General features: G+C 37.7%; 1 protein-coding gene and 2 non-coding genes across 4 annotated transcripts in view; 1 reads left to right on the forward strand and 2 right to left on the reverse strand.

Moving 5' to 3' along the window:
- Nucleotides 1-7,758: 7,758 nt before the first annotated feature.
- Nucleotides 7,759-7,833, reverse strand: Trnat-ugu (transfer RNA threonine (anticodon UGU)). The gene has a single exon. It is a non-coding gene; the product is annotated as a tRNA-Thr (tRNA).
- Nucleotides 7,834-8,645: 812 nt separating this feature from the next.
- On the forward strand, nt 8,646-8,720 carry Trnat-ugu (transfer RNA threonine (anticodon UGU)). The gene has a single exon. It is a non-coding gene; the product is annotated as a tRNA-Thr (tRNA).
- Nucleotides 8,721-10,245: 1,525 nt separating this feature from the next.
- Nucleotides 10,246-25,441, reverse strand: part of LOC126177185 (uncharacterized) — a 232,332-nt gene continuing 217,136 nt past the window's right edge. Inside the window, exons 8-9 of one of the 2 annotated variants that reach the window (XR_007535796.1) lie at nt 22,399-22,547; nt 10,246-10,646 (exon numbers count right to left, since the gene is read on the reverse strand). The gene's annotated coding sequence lies outside the window, so the exon portion shown is untranslated. The remainder of the gene's footprint in view (nt 10,647-22,398; nt 22,548-25,441) is intronic. The other variant, XM_049924436.1, reaches the window with a different exon arrangement.

The raw sequence follows: 25,441 nt of genomic DNA on the forward strand, positions 1-25,441 counted from the left end.
AGGTCCACAATTGGTCCTATCAACTATGCTGCAAATAGTGAGCTCTACTTTCATCTCACAATCAAGACTAGAGCCTTTACCATTTCTGATAGTCACTTGAAACCACAGAGAATCTCTTCCAATCCAAAGTGACACACATCATTCGTACTGACATGAGCCACTACCTGCAGCTGGCTGCACACTGTGCTCTTCATGGCTTCCGGAAGGACCCATTCCATATCTGGAATGACTCCACCCAGTATGCACAAAAACTGCACAGTCTTTCTTCCCCTCCTTGGCAGTCATATCCCTAAGGAACCCCATAATGCGCTTAACATTGGAACTCCAAACTTCCAATAATCTCACCCTCTGTGATTGCCTGGTTCTTGCAGACTGAGAGGTTTCCTTTGAAACAGGACAAGTGACTGCATCTGGCTGAGGGAAATTGTCAGCCACAGACAGCACCTGGCACCTGTTTGTCAGACTAACTGGGGAAGCCTTATGTTCAGCACCCTGGGAAGTCTTTCACTGCTTGCCACATCCCGAGGTCACCAACTCCCAAGGTGACCTCCAACTCGACCCAGGTGAGGGGACACACTCAGTGCAAGCACCAGTTGGGCTGGCCACTGGTGTGGACTGATCAGCGGACTCAGATATGCTGGATGTTCATTGGATCCCCACAGCCCATCCACCACAGTTATTCCCATCCACTACAGCTTCAATCTCTGTAACCAAAGTCAGCTGAGAGCAAAGTGTCACCAACTTGGCTCACATCCGCACATAGCAAATGCAGTCCCTATCTATAATAAAGACCATGGAAAACTACACTACACAGACAAACAAAAGACTGTCAGCATGTGCTATGGAACTCTACTGTATACACTGACGAATACATAAGAGTTGTGTCTAATAAATTAGATTATCAAGCAAAAATTCAAAAACTGAACTACCATAGCACTCAGGTGAGACTGATTAGGAACTTGTAATACATTACAAAATAAGTTTACTTTCTGACACAAATGAACATGCAAGAACTGTGTAAATTGTATATTAAATTAAAATGCAAAAATTCAAGAAACCAAACTAGCAAAGCACACACAAGAAACTATACGATTTGTTCATGGATAGGAACTTGTAAAATGTCACAAAATCTGTTACTTTCCTGTTGCTGCTTGTGTTTCAGCTGGCTGCTGCTGCTGCTACCTGAGACTTGTATGCATGTCTTGACAGTTGTATGTATGCATTGCAACCTACCAGATCACATGGCTCCATTTTCAGATAACATGATGTGGTATGTTGGATATGTCAGCAAAGAGGACATTATTCCAGGCAGCGTAAGGAGAGAGTGTGGTTGAGATTTGGTAAACCATGGATAGAGGGAAGTTTGGCAAATGTAGATAGTAGGGGATTAAATGCATATTTTTTTGTAAATAGGGTTGTCATGTGAACTGTGAATTTAAGGTCCTCCAGGATTCTTCACTAGTAGATATGTGGTTTGACATCCACAGGGTACCTGTATCAAGGGTGGAGCTTTTCTCTTCCTTTCAGTTTCTATGCCATGCCAAACGCATGCTTTAGCTGTAGTTCTGTTCTCTTGTGAGGTACCACAATTGTAAGTAATGGTACAGCTCTAACAGAAAAAAAACAGATCAGTCTTGCAACAATGACTTCCGGTTCAAGTTTTCTGTCTTCTCATCATGCAATGCTGACCCAAATAGCAAAGTAAGATGCTGAGAGAGCACGATGCGAAATGGCTCTGAGCACTATGGGACTTAACAGCTGTGGTCCTCAGTCAGAGCACGATGCAAGATGGGTCACTAGTGAGGTGCTATATTGTTCTAGGTCCTTCAAAGTTCACTCAGCATGATACCAAAGAATCTTTCTAAGGTAACTATGAGAATCATTGTTAGGAATAATGGGAATATAATTGGGGAATGTATCAAGTTTCAGGGAAGTATGACGAGGAGAAAATGTTATTAAGTAATAGGACTTTTAGCTGGTAGAGTGTCTGTGGTTAAATATTTCAGTGGTATTGCAGTGCTCGTGAAGCATGATATGCTGAACAGGTCTCTCAGGGATGAGAGGAGACGAAGTTCTAGGATTTAAGTGATATCTGTCCAAACATTGCAATCATAAATACAGCTGCAATGACTCTCAGCGATTCCCTTTTTGTAAATAATTTAACTCCTTTTTGATGGACTTCTGTGCTCATTTCATGACATAATGATAATACATAGTACGCTATTAGGGTAATTTGTAAAGTGGGGAACAGGATGACTAAGCTGGTGAAGATGATTGTTCATTGACAAAGCTGGGTATAAAGTGAGGAGGATAATTCATGGAAAAAAAAGAATAAGTAGTTCTGTAATTTCAGGCAAGTCAAACAGGGACACAGTTGTAGGTTATCTCCCTGAAAACCAAAATGTCTAATCCTGTGAGATGTTGTGACACTACTGCCAACTGGACATGTCAGTGTCTTAGACTGTGTGTTGTTGACTCCCAGTGAGACAGGCTGAAGAGTTCTGCAGGAAACATCAAGTGAATCACAAGAAGTGCACCTAGGCATCAAAGAGTAATAACACATTGCAGTTAATCTGGTATTTGTTTGCAACTTCTGCTAGTTTCTAGAGATATTTGGTGACTGAAAACTACAAACTGTGGGGAGATTTTTAATATATCTGGATATCCATTTAGGCATTGAAGAGCTGCAAATAGGATTTATCACAACTGTGTGAGCTAAAGACTAATTGAACGTGCCTGCAATGAATTGCGAAAAATTTAACTAGTTCCAGGTAAAGCAACAGAGAGAGCCAAATTCTTTGAAGCAGGGAAGGGTGTTATGGTATGAGCCTAGGCAAGAGGGCTTGATGCTGTAAAAAGGTCAATTGCTGCAGTACACTGGCACGGCATTATGTCACAGTATCCGCTGGGCACCACTGCTCACCTGCCAGTCAGCACCCGGAAAATTACCAAAACCAGGGATACTTTGACATACAGTGTATGTAACATTTGTGGCAGCAACGTTGCAACAAATCCTCTTCAGCACATATAATTACTGGCTGCCCAGTTAGGCTGGACATCAAATCAAATCAGTGAGTCTTTGAGTCAGTGTCCATCACAGTGCCTCCTTCTGCCATAAGTCGCTACGGCTCCACTGGCATCCTGACAGGACCACTTGCCAGGGGTTCTAGCCACAGCACTGATGAGAAAGAGTAGAAATGGAGCCCTCCTACTCACCAGCAACTCAGTGGCAACCAGCACCAGACACCATCAGCCAGACGCTGAACTGAGTATTGCTCACTGGACAGCTATGCTCCTTTTATCCACATTGGCTGGGTAAGGCTGCCAGCCCATCCACATTCGGCCTGTCCATGCCAGTCTAAGGCATCAGCAGCTGCTGTAGCTCCCTGTTGCATCTACAGGCATCTTCATGACACTTTGTGCCGATGTCATCGGGCAAGGCACACTTTTCAGCACCCATCATACATGGGCTTAAGCTACTAATATGAATTGTTGAAATGTAATAAAGGGATTCTACTGTCATCAAGTGGTCTTTGACCCACCTTGAACCACCATCCTTCACCACAGCACACGCACACCAATTACAACATATATGTAGTACAGACTGCTATTTTCTGTAACAGTAGTCTCCATTGTTCAGGTGCTGCTTCGATTGTATTGTTCAAATTCAGTTTCTGCATTGGAGAGGTCTAGGTGATAAGAACAAGGCTCAAAAATTTAGCTGTGGCTTTACATAGTATATCATTTATTTCTAAATTTCAGGGACATTCTTATGTTCTGAACAGAGAAGAAAAATGAACTAAAATTTAAAACTAGTTACTCATTACTTAAATGTAATCAAGTAGATGTTCTGAATTCCAGGATATTTAATCTTTAATATTTTTTGCAGCTGTCAATGCAAATCTGTTTCAGATTAACTTTTGTAGCTTAACATACAGACCACATGGTCACATCAAGCACTTTTACTTTGGCCAACCTTAATGTGACCTATGGTTGAGTATTATAATAACACAAAAAAACGCCAACTGGTCTCAGAAATATGCACACACAAACACACAAAACAAAATATATGTGATTTACACACATAGAGAGCACATGAATTTGAAAGTCTGGTTTTTGTCATGTTCATGCACCAAGTCTATTGTACAATACAGCAAGAGTCAGATCAATTTTTGGAATGGGCTCAATATTAATATTTTATTACAGCATCTCATTTCAGTATAAATTTAAATCTTTGAATGGTTACAAAATTACAGTATTTCTAAAATATCAGCGACACAAAAGATAAATACTATACATTACCTTAAATATCTAATCAAAATTAATCTATAACATCTAGCACCAGTTTTGCACATTATAGTTGAAAGACAGTGTCATCATAACTTCAGGATATTGTTACTTTTTTGATTGATTGATTTCTTTATTAATCCATATAACAATTTACATTGTGTGGATTTCGTCAGCAAAATCATATACAATACAATATACCTACAATTATACATATAAAATTTGTATTTACACACATTTTTGAGGTATCTTAAATTAGTTTTATATCCTTGTGTAATTTGTAATTTTCTTATAGTACTGTACAATTTTGATTTCATATTATAATTATTTCCTCATGTATTACAATGCAGGCTACTTTAATTACACTACATGTTTTAATTCAGATAGTCCATTACTGCGTAATAACTTTTATTTAATAAAAAAAATTTTAGTTTTGTTTTGAACTGTCCGATTGTGTCAATATCTTTTATTTTTTGGGGTAATTTATTATATAATTTAACAGCATTGTACAACAAGCTCTGCTGAGTTTTAACTTTATTTTTCCTCTCTAGATGCAGATTATATTGGTTTCTAGTTTCATACCTGTGTACTAAAGAATTTTTCATATAGCAGTCAATATTTTTTTTTTTACATACATAACACTTTGAAAAATGTATTCACAGGGGACAGTAAGGATTTCCAGCTTTTGGAAATGTTCAAGGCAGTGAGCCCTACTGCCACTCTTGGTTATTATACGAATTGCTCTTTTCTGTAATTTGAAAACTATTTGAATATTTTTACTGTTGACTCCCCAAAATATTATTCCATAGGTAATAACAGAGTGGATATAAGAAAAATATACAGATCTGACACATGTAGTATCACAAACTGCAGTCAGAATTCTCAGAGCATAGCATGCTGTAGCGATTCTGTTACTAAGTATTTTAATATGTTCTTCCCACTTTAACTGACTGTCAACATGCATACCAAGAAATTTTGTGTAGTCTACACATTCTATAGTTTCATTGTTTAACTTAAAGTTGTTATAGTGTGGTTTTTTGCAGACATAGAAGTTAACAGCATTTGTTTTTTTAAGATTTAGCGTTAGTTTATTATTGGATGCCCACTCACATACACTGTTTAGTGTTTGTTTGGCTTTTTCTTTTAGTGCATCTGGTGATTTGCCACTGATTAGAACATTTGAGTCATTTGCAAACAATATTGTTTGTCCATGCTTGATGCTCTGTGGGAAGTCGTTTATGTAAATGAGTAATAGTACTGGGCCAAGGACACTCCCCTGTGGGACACCTACATTTACATAATTTGGGTCTGAAGTATACTTTACAATGTAGTTTGAGCAACTTGAAATATGTGAGATTTCAGTTATCTGTCTTCTATTATTTAGGTATGACTGGAACCATTTGTTCACAAGTCCCCTTATTCCAAGTTCATCTAACTTATTTAACAATATGTTGTGGTCTACTGTATCAAACGCTTTAGTTAGATCAAGAAATATACCAGTTGTGTAGTTCCCTTTATCTAATGCTTCTAGAATGTGTTTTGTGAGGTGTGCTGTTGCTGATTCTGTGCTTAGTAACAAACTAGAGCACTACTTCCTTTATAAACTTCTTGTAATATGGGTCCACAGGTTATATGTATTGCTTAAAGGACGCCATTTCTGCTTATGGCTGCAAATGTTTCTATTACGTTATTCCAGTTTCAGTGTTGTGCCATTGTGAAGCATAAACATTAGATGCCATATCAGATCATATAAGTATATTATAAGGTTTCAGAAATGATCCACAGGTGAAAAATGAACCTGATTAGTTTAAATGTATTTCTTCTGCAGAGTAAATGGACAAGAATTGTGGCAATAGGTATCAAACTAGCTATAATACGTAGAAACAGTAGTACCAATAGTTGGATAATGGATTAGAGTGCTAACAGCAGCAGTCTTGTGGTGCTAAGAATTGGATTTTTATTATTTTTTCTTATGTTTTGCAATATACTAACAGCAGAAGTCTTTTGGTAGTAAGAATTGAGATTTTATTATTTTCTCTTGTGTTTTGTAATATTATTATGCAGCACACAGGTATAATTATTATTATCCCTCAATATATGTGATTAAATGGCCTATTACAGCTACCATGGTAATAGGTTGCAACTGTGAAAGGATAAAGACACGCACAAATCGGAAGGCTGAAGGATTTGATATACAAATAATTGGAATACCCACCTGTTCATTATATTTGGCACCACTCTTATTGTCATGTTCAAACGAATTTGTGGATGGAAAATATTTTGAGTCCAACAAGAGGTTACAGAAACTGTAGATGGGTAATATGCACATGCACACGCACCCATGGGCGCGTGCACACACACACACACACACACACACACACACACACACACACACACTCACACATACAAACACACGGAAGTGTTGGCACATGGCACTCAACATAGGTGGTGACCTGGGTAAGATAACTTCTCCAGTAGGTGGTAGCATGGTCAGCCTTGACTTGGCAGTGCTGTATGGCAAGTCAATGCAGAGCTAGAGATGGAACTGATGTTTGCTCACCAGGCACACATTCCACTAGTGCCAGTGGAGACTACTGGGGGATGGGACTAGACTGGGCATGGTCTGCACCTCAGCAAGTCTTGGAAAGGGAGGTGGGTGGAATTTATTAGTAAGAGTATAGTGAGTAGGTGAGGGGTCACACAGCATCAAGTACCTGTTGTCATAGGTGGGAAAATTAGACCTTTTTTAGAATAAACCATGACAACAGGTTTCCCCTCTCTAGGTGTCACACATTTTAAAGCCAAAGAAGATCCAACCACCATTACTGTAGATAAACATTTTGAATTAGCATCCACTGATCTGACAGAGCTAGACATCTATTAGAAGTTAATTATTCTGTGGGTGTGCTGCTCACCTAATGGTAATGTGGACACTTTCCTTAACAAATTAACTGAAGTCATGGAAAGAGACCCAACCCCCAAGCCCCCCCCCCCCCCCCCCACACACACACACACACATACACAAACAAAAACCAACAACATAATAATAAGTAGAAACATGAGTTTTAACCCAAGTGTTGAGGATAAAATTGGTAATAACTTCCTAAACATTATGAGCACATTTGATGTGGCACAAATGGTACAGGCTTGTATAGTGTATCCAAAAATTTTAAACCATGTTCTCACACATATTGACACAGAAAATTGTAAAGTATTTATACAAGCTCTTGGTCCTTGACATAATTACTATCAGATAACAAAGCTAAAGAAAGGCCTGATAAAAACTACAAGACTGCAGGCCAACAAAATGATTTTTTTTAACAAAAGATATACTTTTTCTGGGCTCTGTCAGATCAAATCAGGGGCAAAGTGTGTGTGAAAAACAATATACATGCTAAATTTAGAATTATATTAATGCCTTCAGCTGCTGACGGGCGTTGATATATATCAACGGGGACAGGTGAAAATGTGTGCTTCGACCGGGAGTTGAACCCGGGATCTCCTGCTTACATGGCAGACGCTCTATCCATCTGAGCCACCAAGAGCACAGAGGATAGTATGACTGCAGGGCCTATCTCGCGCATGCCTCCCTCGAGACCCACATTCTTACCTTGTATGTCCACACACTACATTCGTAGTGTCCCACCCCGACACACTCATTACTCATGGAAGAAATTATTACACCATATCCATATAAGTATATAGTTCTGGCAATACCAGCCATGACCTTCTTCATCTGTGCAGACGCACACATATTCGCTGAACTCTTACGGGACTTGGTAAGAATGTCTTCCATGAGTAATGAGTGTGTTGGTGTGGGGCACTACGAATGTAGTGTGTGGACATACAAGGTGAGAATGTGGGTCTCATAGGAGGCATGCACAAGACAGTCCCTGCAGTCACACTAACTTCTGTGCCCTCGGTGGCTCAGATGGATAGAACGTCTGCCATGTAAGCAGAAGATCCCGGGTTCAAGTCCCAGTCAGGCCACACATTTTCATCTGTCCCTGTTGATCTACATCAACGCCCGTCAACAGCTAAAGGTATTAATATAATTCTAATTTCATTCTAGACAGCTGCAGGTCATCAATGGTGCCTGTTCTTTCGGACATGTCCGAAAGAACAGACACCATATCCGTGTAAGTATATAGTTCTGGCAATACCAGCCATGACCTTCTTCTGTGCGGACACACACATATTCCCCAAACTCTTACGGGACTTGGTAAGAATGTCTTCCATGAGTAATGAGTGTGTTGGGATGGGACACTACGAATGTAGTGTGTGGACATACAAGGTGAGAATGTGGGTCTCACAGGAGGCGTGCATGAGATAGTCCCTGCAGTCGCACTATCCTCTGTGCCCTCCGTGGCTCAGATGGATAGAGCATCTGCCATGTAAGCAGGAGATCCCGGGTTCGAGTCCCGGTTGGGGCACATATTTTCACATGTCACCATTGATATATATCAACGCCCGTCAGCAGCTGAAGATATTAATATAATTCTAACTTCATTCGAGATGGCTGCAGGTCATCAATGGTGTCTGTTCTTTTGGACATGTTCTTATTCCACCAAGTGATGTACCAAACTGTGATGCATATCAGGAAAAACACTACTAAGCATTTCACTAATAGTTCTACACACAATCATGTAACAAGAGCCAGTTTGAGGTTACATCTACCCAGGAAAAATAAATAAAAAACATAAAACAGCATTTTATATCAGGGAAGGAATTGTGTAATAAATTGCCAAAGGAAATGAAAAAGATTACTAAATTACACCTATTTAAAAAAGTAGCTAAAATATTCTTCATAAATAATGCATACTACCCAATTAAAGATTACTTAGAGTACTCACGTAGTGAATAGTAATGAAACAGGAAACTACAACACACTGATGCGTTTCCATACATGATCGCAGTTAACTGCTTTCACAATGAAATCATGTGTTAAGACATAAAATGCATGATAGTAGTGTCTTGTCATTCTCTGAGGTTCAACATCTCACTTATCATGGGGAGGGGGAAAGCTGACTCAGTTTTTCAGGTGCACTGAGGGGACAGTTGAATATGTGTGGGCATGGAATTAGCTTTCTGAACAGACTGGGTTAATGCAAAGGATCCAGGAGCATCTTCACAATCCATGAGTACAGGGGTGTCTTTAGTACATGTGGCAATGAAGAACAAAACTGTCATTTAGCTGAAATAAACTGTATTGTAAATCAAGGAACATTGTACAATAGAGACTAAATGAATGAGGAAGTGTTGATGTGCAGGGCCTGACATGACATTCGGGAGGCTGGAGTTGCTCAGTCTGGCCATTCTGATTTGACTTTTCTGTGGTTTTCCTAAATCACTTACACAAATGCTGGAATCATTCCTTAATCAAGGCTATGGTCAACCACCTGTCCTATCATCACAAGCCACCTGTCCTATCATCACAGGCCACCTGTCCTATCATCACAGGCCACCTGTCCTATCCTCAGAAAGCATGTTATGTATTCTGTGTGTTGTATATTCCGAGCTACTGATTTGTATTGTATTATCTTGACAATTCCTATATCATCGTGAAATCCTTGGATGAATAAAGATAAATGAAATAAATTAATAACCAATATTGTATACCTTCTTTTATTTATTTTAATTCCTAGGCTTGTTATGAGCTTCTATTCACTATGTAAAGATGAAAAAACAAAAAAATATTTAGAGCATTTCAAAACTTATAGGTGTTAACCTGAGACTGTTGCTAAATGTAACAGTTGCGCTAAACCATACCACACTTCAGATAACAGATACATTTATATGTAATATTTCACCTCCAAGATTATCTGTAAGTATACAAGAGCAAATCAACTATTTAAATGTTAATAAACTGGCAGTTTTGGAACTGTTAGTGGCAGCTTGAGGCAAGCTGATTCCTTTCATATTTACTGGTTTATTGAGACTACACAACAAAATGAGAAATATGTGTTGTTTATTTCCTTTATTTGTACATACTAGAATACATTATCTTTTCTTGTCAATATATACATGACTTAAAAATTGTTAGAATGCATAAATCAGGCAGAATCTTACATGTGAGATATGATATCATCACAGTACATTTCTCTGGAAGTCAGTGGTTCTCAAGGTTTCCCATACAACTTCAACTGTGCCTCCTGAATCATTACCTTTTAAATAATAATTATTATAATAATAAACTGTGTCTCAGTGTCTTTAATTTCATTATGAAAACACCATAAATATTTCATGATTTGTAAAGTTTCATTGAATGATTAGCAAAGGGTGTCATAAGTTATGAATTTCACAGGCATTTGGCTTCATGCAGAATGGTTTGAAGAGAGCAGAACTCAAATATTTGTTATCTGTAAAAGAAAAAAGGAATTTTTGTCATACATGTATAGAAAAGTGAAGAATATTACAAACAAAATCATCCATAGTTTTTGCTGTTAATGCTAATAAAAATACACAGTTTGAAATAAAATGTGAGGCTTAAAAAGAGATATTCTTTATGATGTCTCTCAAAGTAAATAAATGAACTGCTACATGAAATATTGATTATAGTATGTAATTGCAAAAAAGACTACATTGATCCTGGTGTTATCATCTCATCACAAGTAATATCAAACATAGTTATCAGTATCTGAGATATATGATGTGAACGAAAAGCTGTATATAGTGAAATTGCAATTTTTGAGGTGGAGAATGCTGTAGCTCCCCATACTACAATTGGCTGGGTAAGTCAGTTGAGAGGTGGTAGAAAGACGAGGGCATACAAATTCCATGGCTAGTAGATAAAGCGCTGTGTGGTGTGCAAAACAACCTGTGCTTATCTTTTTTGATTGTGATCCCAAGAAAAAACAAAAAAGGTTGGAAGGGGGGGGGGGGGAGCAGTGTGGGCGAGGGGGTGTGGACAACCAACACCATATGATATGTCACTTGTGTGGAAAACACAAGAAAATCATGGAACAAGGAAGAAAAAATTGAACTCTTCAGAAAGAATTAGAGTGGCATATTTTTAATTAGAAAGGAGAATGAGAATGTGGCTAGTGGGAAAGGATTAAATATAAAAATACTGAAAGGAGAAAAATTCAGAAATCATATTTGAAAACTTCATTGAACAACACTCTGACATATCACCTGACCCAGATGGAAACAGCATACACAACCACTGATTTTGCAGTATGCAGATGAAACCTGGCTGAACACAGCTGTCAGCCATGTAAAAAAGTTAGTGGGTTGCTATGGGCTGCAGCATAGTCTCATGTCTGTTCTGTATCAGTTGCTGCAATTGGAAGATGTGGATATGTTAAGTGTGGTTTCCACCTGAATAGCAAGAAGTAAAGACTAAATGCACTTCTACTAAGAAATATAAATGTGTCACAAAGAAACAAAAAACATTTGAGCTTAATGGAGCCAGATGAGCAGTTTTTAAGTTAGAGTCAGATTACAGGCAATAATCTTGAAAGAAATCATAAGAGAATGTACCACAAAATATCTTGTATCATGATGAGTTAGTTTGTTTTCCAACATGTTATGAGGCTTGAAAACAATGTAAATGAGATTCTTGTATGTTAAGAAGATTTGCAAGAGTCTGAATCGAGAGATTTTCCATTCCTGTCTGAATAGCATATAGCCACAAGTTTAAGGAAGTTATAAGCATCGTTTTCTTCTCAAGTCAATATGTAAAAAGAAGAAAGAGGTTGTTGCTGCTTACATAAAACTTGATCACAAAGTCAGAAACATTGAACTAGGCAGTTTTTTCATAGACCAGAGCTTGTATGCATATGCTTGTGTCATTACTGAAGAATATTTCTCTTATAATTATAACAGTCCACAAAATCAAATAGGAAATATTTATGAGAAATCTATGTTCAGTGTCTGACAGTCAAGAAGAAAATAGTTAAAAGTTTGTTAATATTTTAATGTAGATTTCTTAAAATATTCTGACAGATTATTTGGCTGTTAAGGTCTGAATTCAGAAGTGAATTTTCCAACTGATGTACAGTAAGATAGTGGGATACTGATTGTTAACTTTTTGATGAACAGTATTTAGTACCAAAATGTTAATACTCACTGCATCAGTAGTACACTATCTGACAATGATGGATAACTATACCTTGGAGAGGTCCACATAAAACAGTGAAGCTAGCTAAAGACAGCAGGATACAGTCTTCTAAGAGAAGCAATGGGATGAGACACATGTGGAAAGAGATGCCAATGTGAAATCAGTGTATTTCATGATAAATATTTGTAAATATATGGAACTAGTCTTCCTATAAAGTATGGAAGAAATGAGAAAGAGGAAATAATATATTTGCCAAGCAAACAAATGTCTTTTATTACCTGAACCCTAAAAAAATTATGGTAATTTTTAGTAAGAACTGTTAAATACTCCAGAAATATGTCTGTCATAGGCACAAAATTAATATAATTAAACAGAATCACTGTACTGTAAATGAGAACCCATAAATTGCAAGCATATTTAAGAAAAAACAGAGTCAGATACTTTAGTTGAAGAAGTAAAATGATACTTTATATTCAAAATAGGTACATAAAAAATTGAAATTTCAAGTTTCAACAACATCCTAAATCGAAATTAAAAGTATTATAAAAGTTTCAAGAAAGAATCTCATGCAATGTTGATAGAACTTCAAATAAAATTCAGAAGTGTTTTGATGTTCTTAGTGATATCAGTAAGGCAGAGAATTCTTCCTTACAATTGCCACCAATAAAGCTTTTTATAAGTAAAGATATGAAAATCAGCAATCCATTTTACAGATTTTTTCCTAAGAAGATAAATTTATGTAGCACATTACAGTTTGGATACCAGAGTATCTGACTGAGAATGTCATTTATACATTCATACCAAATGTTGTAAGCCTTAAATCACAAAATTTCACTAACAAATATCGCTTGTGATCTGCCCAAAGCATTGGTAAAGACTGAATAATAAAACTAATAGTATGACAAACAATGGGTTTGAATCACACTTGCAAAAGTATGCAAAATGAAGTGCTGGGTAATTCAAATAATGCTGGAAGGAGAAAATACAAAATGTAAATTTAGGTCTTTCACATCATAACACACTCATCACAAGTATCAATTCTTCTATATCCAAGGTAATAAAATATAAACAGGAATGTAAAAGATATTTCTGCACAGAAAATCTAAATACTTTTATTCAGATGTTAGCAAAGGAAACCTAGGAAAATGTATTTTCAAACACAACAACCAGTAATTCATACAATGCTTTTTCTAGTACTTTCATGTTCCTATTTGAGATGCATTTTCCAAAACAGCTTGAAAAATCAATGTCATGCTACGGAACAACAGTCAGTAGGTATCACCTGCTATCAGAGTATCTACTCAAACTCTAAAACACGTCAGTCAAATCAAAAAAAGACACCAATGATAAAAACTATGCAGACTATGTTAAGACATATAAGAACATTTATAGGAAGGTGATTAAGAAAGCTAACACAATGCACAATGACGAAATAATTTTAGGGTCAGCAAATACATCAAAATCAGTATGGGAAGTAGTAAAATAGAAAGAAAGAAATAAAAATGTTAAAAGTCAAGAGGACATTGTTTTAAAAGATGATCATGGTGTGTTAGTCAGAAATCTTACAAAAAAAATGAATAAACCAGAAGTTCTAAAAATAATAAAAACAATGAGGAATAAAATGTCTTCAGACTGAACCAGTTACTTTAACTGGTTCAGTCATAATAAAATGTGCTAGTGTCATATTAGAACTGCTCTTGACCATCATAAATATATCATTATTGGAACGAGTGTTTCTTCAAAGATTAAAAATTTCAAAAATAAAACCACTGTATAAAAAGGACAATATATATGAAGTGGGAAATTATAGACTGGTGGCTTTGTTACCTGCATTTTCAAAAGTAATGGAGAAAGTCTTGAAAAACAGAATTACAAATTTCCCTGAAAAATTCAATCTCTTGTCTGTAAGCTACTTTCCATTTCAGTGAAAATGCAACAATGAGAGTAGACAGGCACAACAGTACAATAGCAATAAATCTGGATGTATCAAAGGCATTTGTTACTGTCCAACATGATATCTTGCTAGACAAATTAGAAGCTATTGATATATGAGGAGTTATGAAAAAATGGTTCCAGTCTTATCTCTGTAACAGAAGACATAGTAGAAATTAAAAACCAAACTATTGCTTAAAACTCTGATTTCCAGACTGTAACACTTGCGGAGCACACGAAGTGTTCTAAGACCTCTCTTATTTCTAATGTATATAAAGTATATCAAAATTCCAATCAATGGTACTCACATAACCCTGTTTGCTGATGATACAAATGTTCTTGTAACAGATGTAAACGAAGTATTGCCAACATCTGAACTAGAGTTTTGGAATATTTACAAAATTGGTTTGAAATGAACAAGTTAACTTTAAATATTTCAAAAACTAATTACATCCATTACAGGAAAACAAAGTCACAAAATGCTCTGGATGTCATAATACAAAATCCATTATCTCGCTAGCAAGTTAAGTTCTGCTTGCCTTGCACTATGTGTAATTAATAATGTGTCTCATAAACAGTGTAACAGAACTGTCTACTTTGCTTGCATTCATACAGTTATACCTGTGGCCTCACTTTCAGGGGTTCACAACACGACAAATCTAAAAACCATCCTCACACTACAAAAATGTGATGTAGAATAATTACCAACAGATGAAGGCTAACACACTTCAAGCAGCTATTGTTGTACTAACTGTACACTGCCTTGTTAAATGTTCACTCATAGTCACACTTATTTGATTTTGTCACTCTCTGAATCAAAGACTCTGTCTTCAGAGGCCCTAGTTCCTCTGCAGCTAACTTTTCCTGGTAATTTACTTTCCTGTTCCCAGAATGAGATTTTCATGCTGCAGTGGAGTGTGCATTGATATGAAACTTTATGGCAGATTAAAACTGTGTGGTGGACTGAGACTCAAACTGGGGACCTTACTTTATGCCGGCAAGTCTTCTACAAACTAAGCTGCCCAAGCATGACTCATGACCCATCCTCACAGTTTTTCTTTTCTGTTAACATTTAAAATAGATTCACCATAGTTTATGTTTACACTGCACATGAAAGCTGATTCCTGCATAGTAAACAACCAACTCCAAACACAAAGTGCCATTTGTGAAATGATTAAACTCAAGTAGTAATGTCTGCCAACATGGTTACTTGACTCGAATACAAATGAGGCACTGAGATCCATAAGGGCCTAAACCACACCGCCACTGATCCCACATTTAAGTGAAAATCAGAGAAACCAGTGATACAGTTTTTTGTGAATTTTCATGTACACATTATGGGCCTACAGGACAGATAAACTTGACTCACCATATGCTCCACAGATTTCAGGAGGATGAATAAATGCTTCAATGTCACAATCGATGGTGATGTGCTTTATGCCCTTACGATTCTCGCCACCTCAAATGGATTACTGTACGATAAAATTCATAATTTAATATACTATAACTCATTCAGAAGCCCACGAAATAGGTTTATTTTCAGTCCAACTTTAACATACACTGATGTCCGATATAATTTTCCTACAGTATATAGTGAGTGAATTAGCTTATCTGAGAATTGTGCTATCATGTAGCAGCATTAATGCCGAGCGAATGGAGATAAAAGTCTGCCCATTAACAGCATTCAAAGAAAAATAACCAATAAATCTGCAAGGCATTGAAAGTTAGGGTGTCCATGTGCACCTGTGCTCTTACACAGTAGCCGGCACTGATTACTACTATACATTTGAAATTGATTTATATGAAACTCTGTTCTGTGTAATTCTTATTTATATGTAAAGTTTTGTTGGTCCCATTAAAATATAATTTAAAAACACGTCAATTAAACCATACATATATGCAATGCATTTTTAGTAATTCACTATTATAGACAACATATTCCAGTGAAATAAATTCCCTGTGATATTTTCCTTAACTTTTTTGATGTATGCAAGTACAGCAAGTGGCCAGTCCCATGGAGACCTGGGACAAAGACAGTTAACCAGAGTAAGTAGCATGGAAACAAAGACACTCCCAGCATTGTTGTTTTCAATACAAGAATTTCTTTTGTGGTAACAATCGAGAAGTTAAAAGCTGCCTGCTGACATTTATTGTTGAAAAGTGGTTCTATCATTCAGTCACTTCTGATCAGCGATGGAGAACAGAAAAAGGGAAAGTTACGCACTAGATCAGAAAGTAAAATTCGTACGAGAGTTTGGATGCTGATCCACACAATCAGGCTTAGGAGTTACCTGTACTACAGCATGTATGTCATCAGCAAAAGAAATAGTACTTTGAACATGTTTTTAAGATTGGGTACAAAATCATTAAAACACAACTATCAGCAAGAAGGAGGTATGTAGATTTGGAAAAGTAACTTTTTACATGGTTGCAGCAAAAATGGGTTGCAGTTATATTGATCAGTGGTGACATGCTGAAAGCAAAGGTGCCAGAAGTATGAACGTCACTGCTGATTTCAAGGCTTCATCAAGATGGTTACAAGGCTTTAAATATCATCATGGAATCACAGGGAGAACAATTTCCGGTGAATTGAAAGCTGTGAACAATGTCACCATGCAACACTGAATTGATGAGGTTCTGCTGAGTATATTAAGAGATTGTTAACCTCAAAACATCTACAACTGTGACAAGATTGGTCTACTCTACAGTCTGATTCCTAGTAGAACAGCAGCTGCAAAGTGTGGCTCACGTTATGGAGGTACAAAAAGTAAAATTCATATGACAGTTCTTCTCGCCACAAATGCAGATCGAGTCACCCACTTGTGTCATCAAAATCTAAAAATCTGAGGTGTTTCAAAGGTGTAAAGATGAATCCTATGGAATACAAATCCAATAAAATTTTTTGGATAGTTGTGATTTTAACAGAACAGTGGTTTTAAAAAGAAGAGGATCCTGCTTCTTATGGATCAATGTGCAGAACATCCACTCTAAATAGTTTTGAAAATGTTTGAGTGGAATTTTTCCCTCTAAACTATACAGTTTTATACAGCCACTTCATCTGGGCATTATTGCAAATTTCAAAGTTCATTATTGAAAAAAACAGTTGAAGAACTGACAGATGCAGGTAATGAGAGTCTCTCCATTAACTTACCACAAACCATGGAATTTTTTTGGCTGCCTGGCAGCTGGTGTTATCCTCCACAATAAACAACTGTTTCTAGGAAGCTCTAGGAAGGGACTGCCATTGATGATGGTGATGGTGGTGACAGTGAAGTCATGTCTAGTAATGAGTTAACTCTACTGTAGGGTGCAGATTTCGGCAGTTTTGTATATTTTGATGATAATCTCACCATGTTTGTGGGACTATAGGATGAGGAGATTATTGCTGATGTGTTCCAGTAATGTGGTGATGATCAAGAAGGTGAACCAGCTTCAAGTGACAGTGATAGAGATGGAGATGATGACCTGAATCTTGAAACACGTAAACTAAGTGAAGTGTTAAGTGCAGTCGAAGTGTGCACATATTACAAAACCTGAATCCATTAAGAAGTTTGCAAAATGAGGTGTGTACACTTAATGCACAAAAAGTGAAACAAGCCAAATTATCTGACTTCTTTAAATCAGAATGAAGTTCAAAATAATGTATTTTCCCTTTAAAACTGTACCTTCGCCATTTATACAGTGCAACATGCCAAATTACAATATAGTATCTAATTTCTCTAAACAGGAGCGAATGATATTTTTTCTTTTAATACTGAACTCTATCTTTGTTGATTGTAAAGTTTACACATGTAGACCCCCTACACGCTTTCTTTCTTTCTTTTTTCCCAATGATAAATATGATGTGTATTATCATATCTTTATTGGACTTCTAAGTAATTCTGAGTTACAAGTTTTTTTTCTCTTCCCCCTTACATAAATATAAATTAGGTCAAACCATATTGCAAATAAAGTACACCAGATAACACTGTAGGGAATACAATAACACTCATAAGACAAACTTCATTGCTCATATCATCACAAACACAGAGAAGAGGGCATCAGATCGGCCTAGTGATGGCTTATATGCTGGAGTCTGGTTTGGTCCTCTCACAGGCCACACTTGAGAATCAGTGCCTTCTGTGTAATGGCTACAGTAGTAGGTAGTAATGTTGCACTAGTTATTCAGTTTCCATGGTAAAAATAGGTGGTGTCGCTACATCCCTCCCCCCCCCCCCCCCCCACTCCCACTAACAGTGACCATCAAGCGACAAGAGCATACCCTGTCATGCCACCATATACAGAGTCACTATGCTTAGGCATGTCAAAGAGAGGAGTAATGCGACAATGCAGACAATAATTACCAGCAAACACCCAGAGCACTGGAATGGCGTCATAAACTGGTTTTTGGTCCAGAAGAGTTGGGGTAGATGGTGGATCAAAGTCCAAGGAGGTTGCTTCGAAAATACAGCGCAGGATGACACCTGATACGGAGTTATATGAGTCACCACTGGTCCAAAGGGTATGCCGAGAGTGGAGAAACTGGCAGCAACTGAACAGAATATCAGAGATGAAGGTAATGATGGTGTCAAAGAAATCTTTGAAGAGAGGTCACAAGATGCATCATGAACCTGTGGCATGTGGCATGCAGGGATTGTCCTGGATCCAGCTTGGGGAGCATCAAAGCTCGTCGGCCCATGCCCAGGTGCCCACCTGGAAAGGAGATGCCTCTGAAATGACATGCTGTGGCGGTAGATGCAACCACAAGAGTGCGGTGATGGGTAGCCCTGCAGTCGCTTTGAACAGCAGGGGTCTTCAGTCAGGATGGTCCTGCATGTTGCTAGAAGACCACAGCAGATGTTAGGTGTGGTGTTGGACATCATTTCTTGCAAGTGGCAGCCACGACATAATCTTCTACTTTGTTCAACTTTATTGCCTGAGAGGTTGAGCGCCAGGGTTGCCTGGAAGTACCATTACACACGTTTATTTTAGCCCCTTGCAGTTTCAATAATCATGAATCCAAAAGCATGAGAAGAAGAATCTATCTCAAAAATATTGTTCACTGTTGGCTCTGTTCCTGCAAGAAAATTTACTGGGTGAGTGATTTTGTTGTAAGCAAATAAAGCTGGAACTTTTCCTAGCAATGGCTCCCCTGATAGCATCCACAGGAACATAGGTTTGTCTCAACTGCCTGCACTAATGTCCAAAACTAATTTCACAGGGTATATGCTGTGAAAGGATCAAGGTATGTTTGCTGTGTTTTGTCCTGAAGATTCTAAATTTCCACAGATTTATCACTAACTTAGTTCACTTCCATAGGATGGGCCAGAACAGCATTAGAGCTGTTAAAGTAGACCTCTTGCAAGTGTACTTCTTTGCAGCACATGTAGCGTACTGCGTGCCAATGAGACACCTGCTTTTGCATGGCAAAGAAAACAATTTTTACAGCTGGGCAATGACTCTGATGCTGATGTGGTCCATCGCTGCATGTGTGGATGTTTATGAGGTTGTCCAGACTATGGAGCAGTGGGGGCCCTGCCGGAGCTGGCTTGCATTCAGCGTAATCTGTGCCAGAGAGTAGACTGCCACAATATCTTCCACTACAAGCAGACTATGAGCCAGGGGCGGCTTCTGAGGTAGTGCCACTGTGCCATGGCACCACTTGCATAAAAAAGAAAGAAAGAGAAACTTATGCAAATTGCACATAAAACATTATTTTGAAGTATGTATTTTCTGATTTGAAGAGGCACGTTTCATTGCGCACACCTGCACGGTAGATTTCTGAAACCTGGAGCCAACTGCAGATTGGCACTGTCTGTCCTCATAAACGTTGTGTGAAAGGCTCAGCCATTGGTTTCTACATGCTTCTTATGGCAGAGGTCTGCCTCAGAGTTTTATGTTCCTTCCGCCAGAGAGCAGTAAAGTGCAGGACCTATAGAACCATGATCTGCCATCTCTAGGGATCATGTTAGAATACATCGGGGCACAGATTTCTTGTAATCCAGTTTTACAATCTTTCTGCAAGTTAATGCTAATGCATTCCTAAATGCTAATTAATGCTTAATTAAATTGAATACAGAAATAATACACTTAAATATCATTATAAATAGCTATTTGCAATTTGAATATATTTATGCCTTTAGATTTTGAAGCTAAGAGGCATTATTTCAATATTGGTATACCTCACAACAGCAAGGCTATTGCTGCAGAAAAAAAGAAACTAATGTATTCACTGCATGTTGAGCATCTGTTTTCCATACAAAGGTGTAGTATTTCTGTTCATACTCATTACGTTCGTGTAATACAGTTCTGTACAAACACGTTGTAGTTATTGCGAGGTCAGGTAATTGACCGGGTATATACAGTATATGCACAGTGTTATCTGTAAGGGAAAAGTAAAGTAAATGAGTTATTAAAAATTTCATTTAGCAACAGGACTCTCAGATAAAAAACACTAGATAGGCCACTCCTGAATCTGAATTTGTAGCAGCAAAGAAAAAATCAATGCCGTAAGTTCAATCCAGAAATTTACCAAAAGAAGAAATGGATTTGTGGTCGTGAAGAAAGCAACACAGTTTTTCTTCCACCCCTCCCCCCCCCCCCCCCTTTGTGTTATCTGGGGGAGATGGGGCATATATGGTCTAAAATCAAAATACATGAAATGTCAAAGCGACACATGAATAATGTGCCTAGACTTTCATTTCTAGGCAAGACCAACATTCAGCAGAAATTAGATTCGCAATATAGACAAACAGTTGACAGCCACAACATATGTGTAGAATAGAATAGATGTATATTGAATGTAACTGTGAACTGTGAACTGGTGCTTTGGAACTGGTTCTCAGGGGCCACGATGAATCTGATGCCTCTCAAAATACAAAATAAGTTTCCCCCCCTCCCCCCCCCCCCCAAGCTAATTCAGTTCAGCATGGCACTTGATACACATCTTCAAGTTCATCTCATTAACGCATCAGTGTTCATAGGAATTTTTAAGACCAATCAGAATGAACTGCTACAGTGCACATTGGAACTCTACCATGACAAGTTCGTAAAGAAATAAAATATGCCAATTATGTTGCAATAATTGCAGATGAAAGCACAGATGTTTCTTGCAAACTTCAGTTGGTTATTGTTTTGCATGATGTTGTTGAGTGAAAATGTGTTGAAAGATTCTGGAACTTTGTTAATCCAGAAAATCAGAATGCTCATGCTACAGAAGAGAGTATTCTGAAAGAAATTGAACCATTAATTGCCAATGAGTGAGCAAAACTAATAGCTCAGAATTACAATGGCACATGGTTAAAAATACACTTTCTCCCAGATGAAAACACACTTTTTCCGTGTTATTAAGTGACAGTATATTTTCCCTCAGAACTGTAAAACTTATCAATCCTTTGAATGGTTATGTTTTTTATACACAGATGTAGAATTTCCCGGCACTTTAGAAAATGAAACTCAGGGAAGAAACCTCCTTTTAGAAAGATTTTTGATGTGCAGCAACATGTACGCTGCATATTTTCATATTACGAAAGAATAAATTCAAATTCCACCAAACACCACATGTTATTTTCCGAATCATTGTAATCGAGATTGTGATGTACTTTTGTAAGCCAGTCATAGCTCATGTCACGTGATCCCACCAGTCGATGACAGTGGATATTCAGAACACAGGACACGTGATGTAGTCAGCTAATAGCAACATCACTTATGTAGCGCGGATACACAAACAGGAAAAGTTAATGTTTTAAATTAATATACATAGTGTTGATACAAGAAAAGCAAAGTTTTCACATATAATATTGCTCTCTAAGGTTAACAAGCTGCAAGAGAAGCTAAGCTTTCGCATAAAATGTTGATATTTTTTGCGCATGTTACACTTTAAGATATATCACACATATGTTCCCATAACATTTTTAGCCGATTCCAGTGACTTGTCCTCAAAGTTTTCCAAAAATAAATTAGCTACCACAGAGGAGAGAGAGCTTCCTGTAGCACTACATCAATTTTCTCATAATGACGACATGAATGTCTCATCTGTGCTCAAAATACTTCTAAGTGGCTCTTCATCAAACACTCTGTGATTTAAGAAATTCATCGTACACTCGCACATAGTTCAACTTGTGTAAAAGGAAATTTACCTTGAAAGTAACACTTTTCAAACCACCATTCGCAACATTTTCCTGCGACCTTTTAGAAATAGGTTCATTTCAGCAGTTGTCACAGAGCGCCAGATAATAGGCACCACCACACTTTGGCAGCTGCTAAGACGCAGGAAGCCCATATATTCCTATGTGTAAAACATTAAAAGATCTTACATTATGTCACAAAAGAAAAAAGACATCAGAGGATACTCCAAGAGCATCAGAATTTTGTGAACCATACTAAAATGGCACGTTTAAAGTGCATACTTAAAGAGCACATTTATCTGTCCAGATTCCCAATGAAGTAGGCCTCGACCTGACATTAAGCTTTTCAGAGTGGGTTTCGGGATGTAAATTTTCTTGGAGTACCAGTACTGTATTAACTCATTTTTGATTCTTTATTATGGCATAATGCCATACGTGCTAGAAGATGAAAATGTGCACTTGAAATGCAGTGAGCAGTTGAAATTAGCCAATAGTGTGGAACTAAACACTTTGTTTCAAACACGTTGACCGCCTCAGTGGAAAAGATTAATAAAAGTCAAATTTCTTTAGCAAAACTGACACAAATAACTTAATTGTTCTACAAGGCGATTAACGCATAGCTGTCAGAAAAGTGGAAATGCCAGCCCCCCCTCCCAGCCCCACCCCCGTCCTTTGAGCATTTGAGATACGACATCAAAAATTTTAAAAATCGAATTTTCAAAAATACATTCATTTTGTAGCGCACATCTTTCTGAAGAGTCTGATACATAAAACATATATGTTCGATGAAATGTAAGACATGTTATTTGGTCTTAAGTGAGCCAGAGTGCACTGCCCCCCCTCTTCACACAGCATTCTTCTATCGCACGTCACTATTTTGCTCTGTGGGATTGAAATGTGTACATTTTGTACTGGATGCAATCAAACCATGTTCAGGACAGTGGAAATTAAAAAGACTTGTGATGCCTCTTCTGCTCCCAGTCGCCTGGTTTAACATCCTGCCCCTTTTTTTGAAAAAATAAATAAATAAATAAAAAGAGAGAGAGAGAGAGAAGAAGAAGAAGAAGAAGAAGAAGAGAAAAGAAAAGCTCGCTATTAATACTGGATGGGATTATTTGTAATCAGGAAAACAAGAACTCTTCAGAAAATTTGCACTCTTTATTGCCTGTTAGCTAATAATTTTCTGTTTTGGGTGACATAAAATTAAAAATAGGATACATAAAACCAGTAAAGACAAGAGATAAGCAATACCATATAAATTTCTTCAATCCTTAGCTGCTAGCATTGTTTTCTCTCTAATCTTGCTACAGCTTTACATAGCGAGCTTTCCTTTCTGCGACAGAACCTATTACCTCGTCAAAGTTTGTCAAACGTTTTAATACATGGAAAAATGAAATGTCATTATCTAATACAGAAAAAGCTGCTAATACAAGCAGTACCCAAGGCTGGTCTGATTTCTCCATCTGATTACATCTGCTTTGTCACTGTCTGCTAGATGAAATGAAATAAGCCTGTCTAATATTGCAGAAATTGTAAAACACAGCAAATTAATGACACTGTTTTGGTACAAATGGTCATTTTTATAGCACGACAATATAATTCACGAAGTACCAATATCAGATGCTTATTAGGCCAATTAAAAGCAAAAAGCTTTATGTTAGAAAATAGTTTCACATTTCATTCATACGCTCCAGTTTCTCGAGCATGAGATCGAAAAGTAGTAGTACGAAATCTTAAAATAAATTTGGAATCGTCATATACTTCCCTAATTTGTGTGATGTCCCTGTTTCTTCTCCTTCCTCGTTCTAACAAACAATCTTGTCATGACTAATTCTGGAACTATTCCTGCCTTTGTCAAAACTTATTCACCGATTAACTTCACTAACCCTGCCACAATCACCGGTTTAGTTATCCCCGATTATTCTTCGGTTAGGCATCGTTATGTCCCTACAAACCATTTTCCACGCTACTTCCAGAACAGAACTTAAGCGGCTGCTAGACGGGGACTGCACAACTGGCCCTTACTAGTGTAGCAATCTGGCCAAAAATTTTCTGAGAAAATTTCGTTTTCCTGGATACACCAAGAAGATAATACGTAATCTTTCTTACCTGTTATTCCTGTTTTTCATTTATTTCCACTCTGGTAGTCTGAATCTATGGATTTCCCTAGTAATTATAACAATGCTGATCATTCGCAAACCCAATCAATCACATAATCAGACAGTGATTGGCGTTCACTCGTTCGACTTTACTCCGGTCAGCTTGTATAGCCCGGTCCCCTTTTGCCTGCAGGAAAGTTTATTTCTAGATGCGACGAGGATTCCCCTGACAGAGACATCATGTACACTATGCATGCATTCAAAAATCAACTTATGATTTATTTTTTTTTTTTTACCATGGGACCAAACCGCTGATGTCATCGGTCCCTAAGCTTACACACTACTTAATCTACCTTCAGCTAAGGACAACACATACACCCATGTACGAGGGAGGATTCGAACCTCCGATGGGGGGAGCCATGTGAACCATGACAAGTCGCCTCAAACTGCACGGCTACCCTGTGCGGCTTATGATTAATTCAGAAATCAACATACAGAGTGTGTTCAAAAACCAACAGGTATGCACATCAAAATCATATGTCTAATCGATAGACCCAAGTGCGCTGGATGCTAGGCACTTGATGAAACTAAGTTTTTACTCCTCAAGAATATGAATTTGGCGCTCCCCCCCCTTCCCCCCTCCCTCATAGATCAAGGCCTGCTGCACATGCGTGAATCTGGCAGCTTGGGCGCGACAGTAAAATTTTTCCTGGTTGCATCTAGCTGCTTGCTGTGACTGCTTACACAGCAGCAGCCACATTTCTGTAGCCAGAAACAGGAGAAGGCACTACTCATATGCCACTCAACTGCGCATGCGCATGAGCCCGCTCGTAACTGCTAAACGAATCTAATGCAAACACTTGTGATGTCATGCTCATCAGAGGCAATTTGTTGTTATGAAGCATTGCATAGTCTTCATAAAGCCTTTGACACATTTTGCTGTTGGCAAAGGCTTG

The sequence above is a fragment of the Schistocerca cancellata genome, chromosome 1 (assembly GCF_023864275.1).
Source record: "Schistocerca cancellata isolate TAMUIC-IGC-003103 chromosome 1, iqSchCanc2.1, whole genome shotgun sequence".
Classification (NCBI taxonomy): Eukaryota; Metazoa; Arthropoda; class Insecta; order Orthoptera; family Acrididae; genus Schistocerca; species Schistocerca cancellata.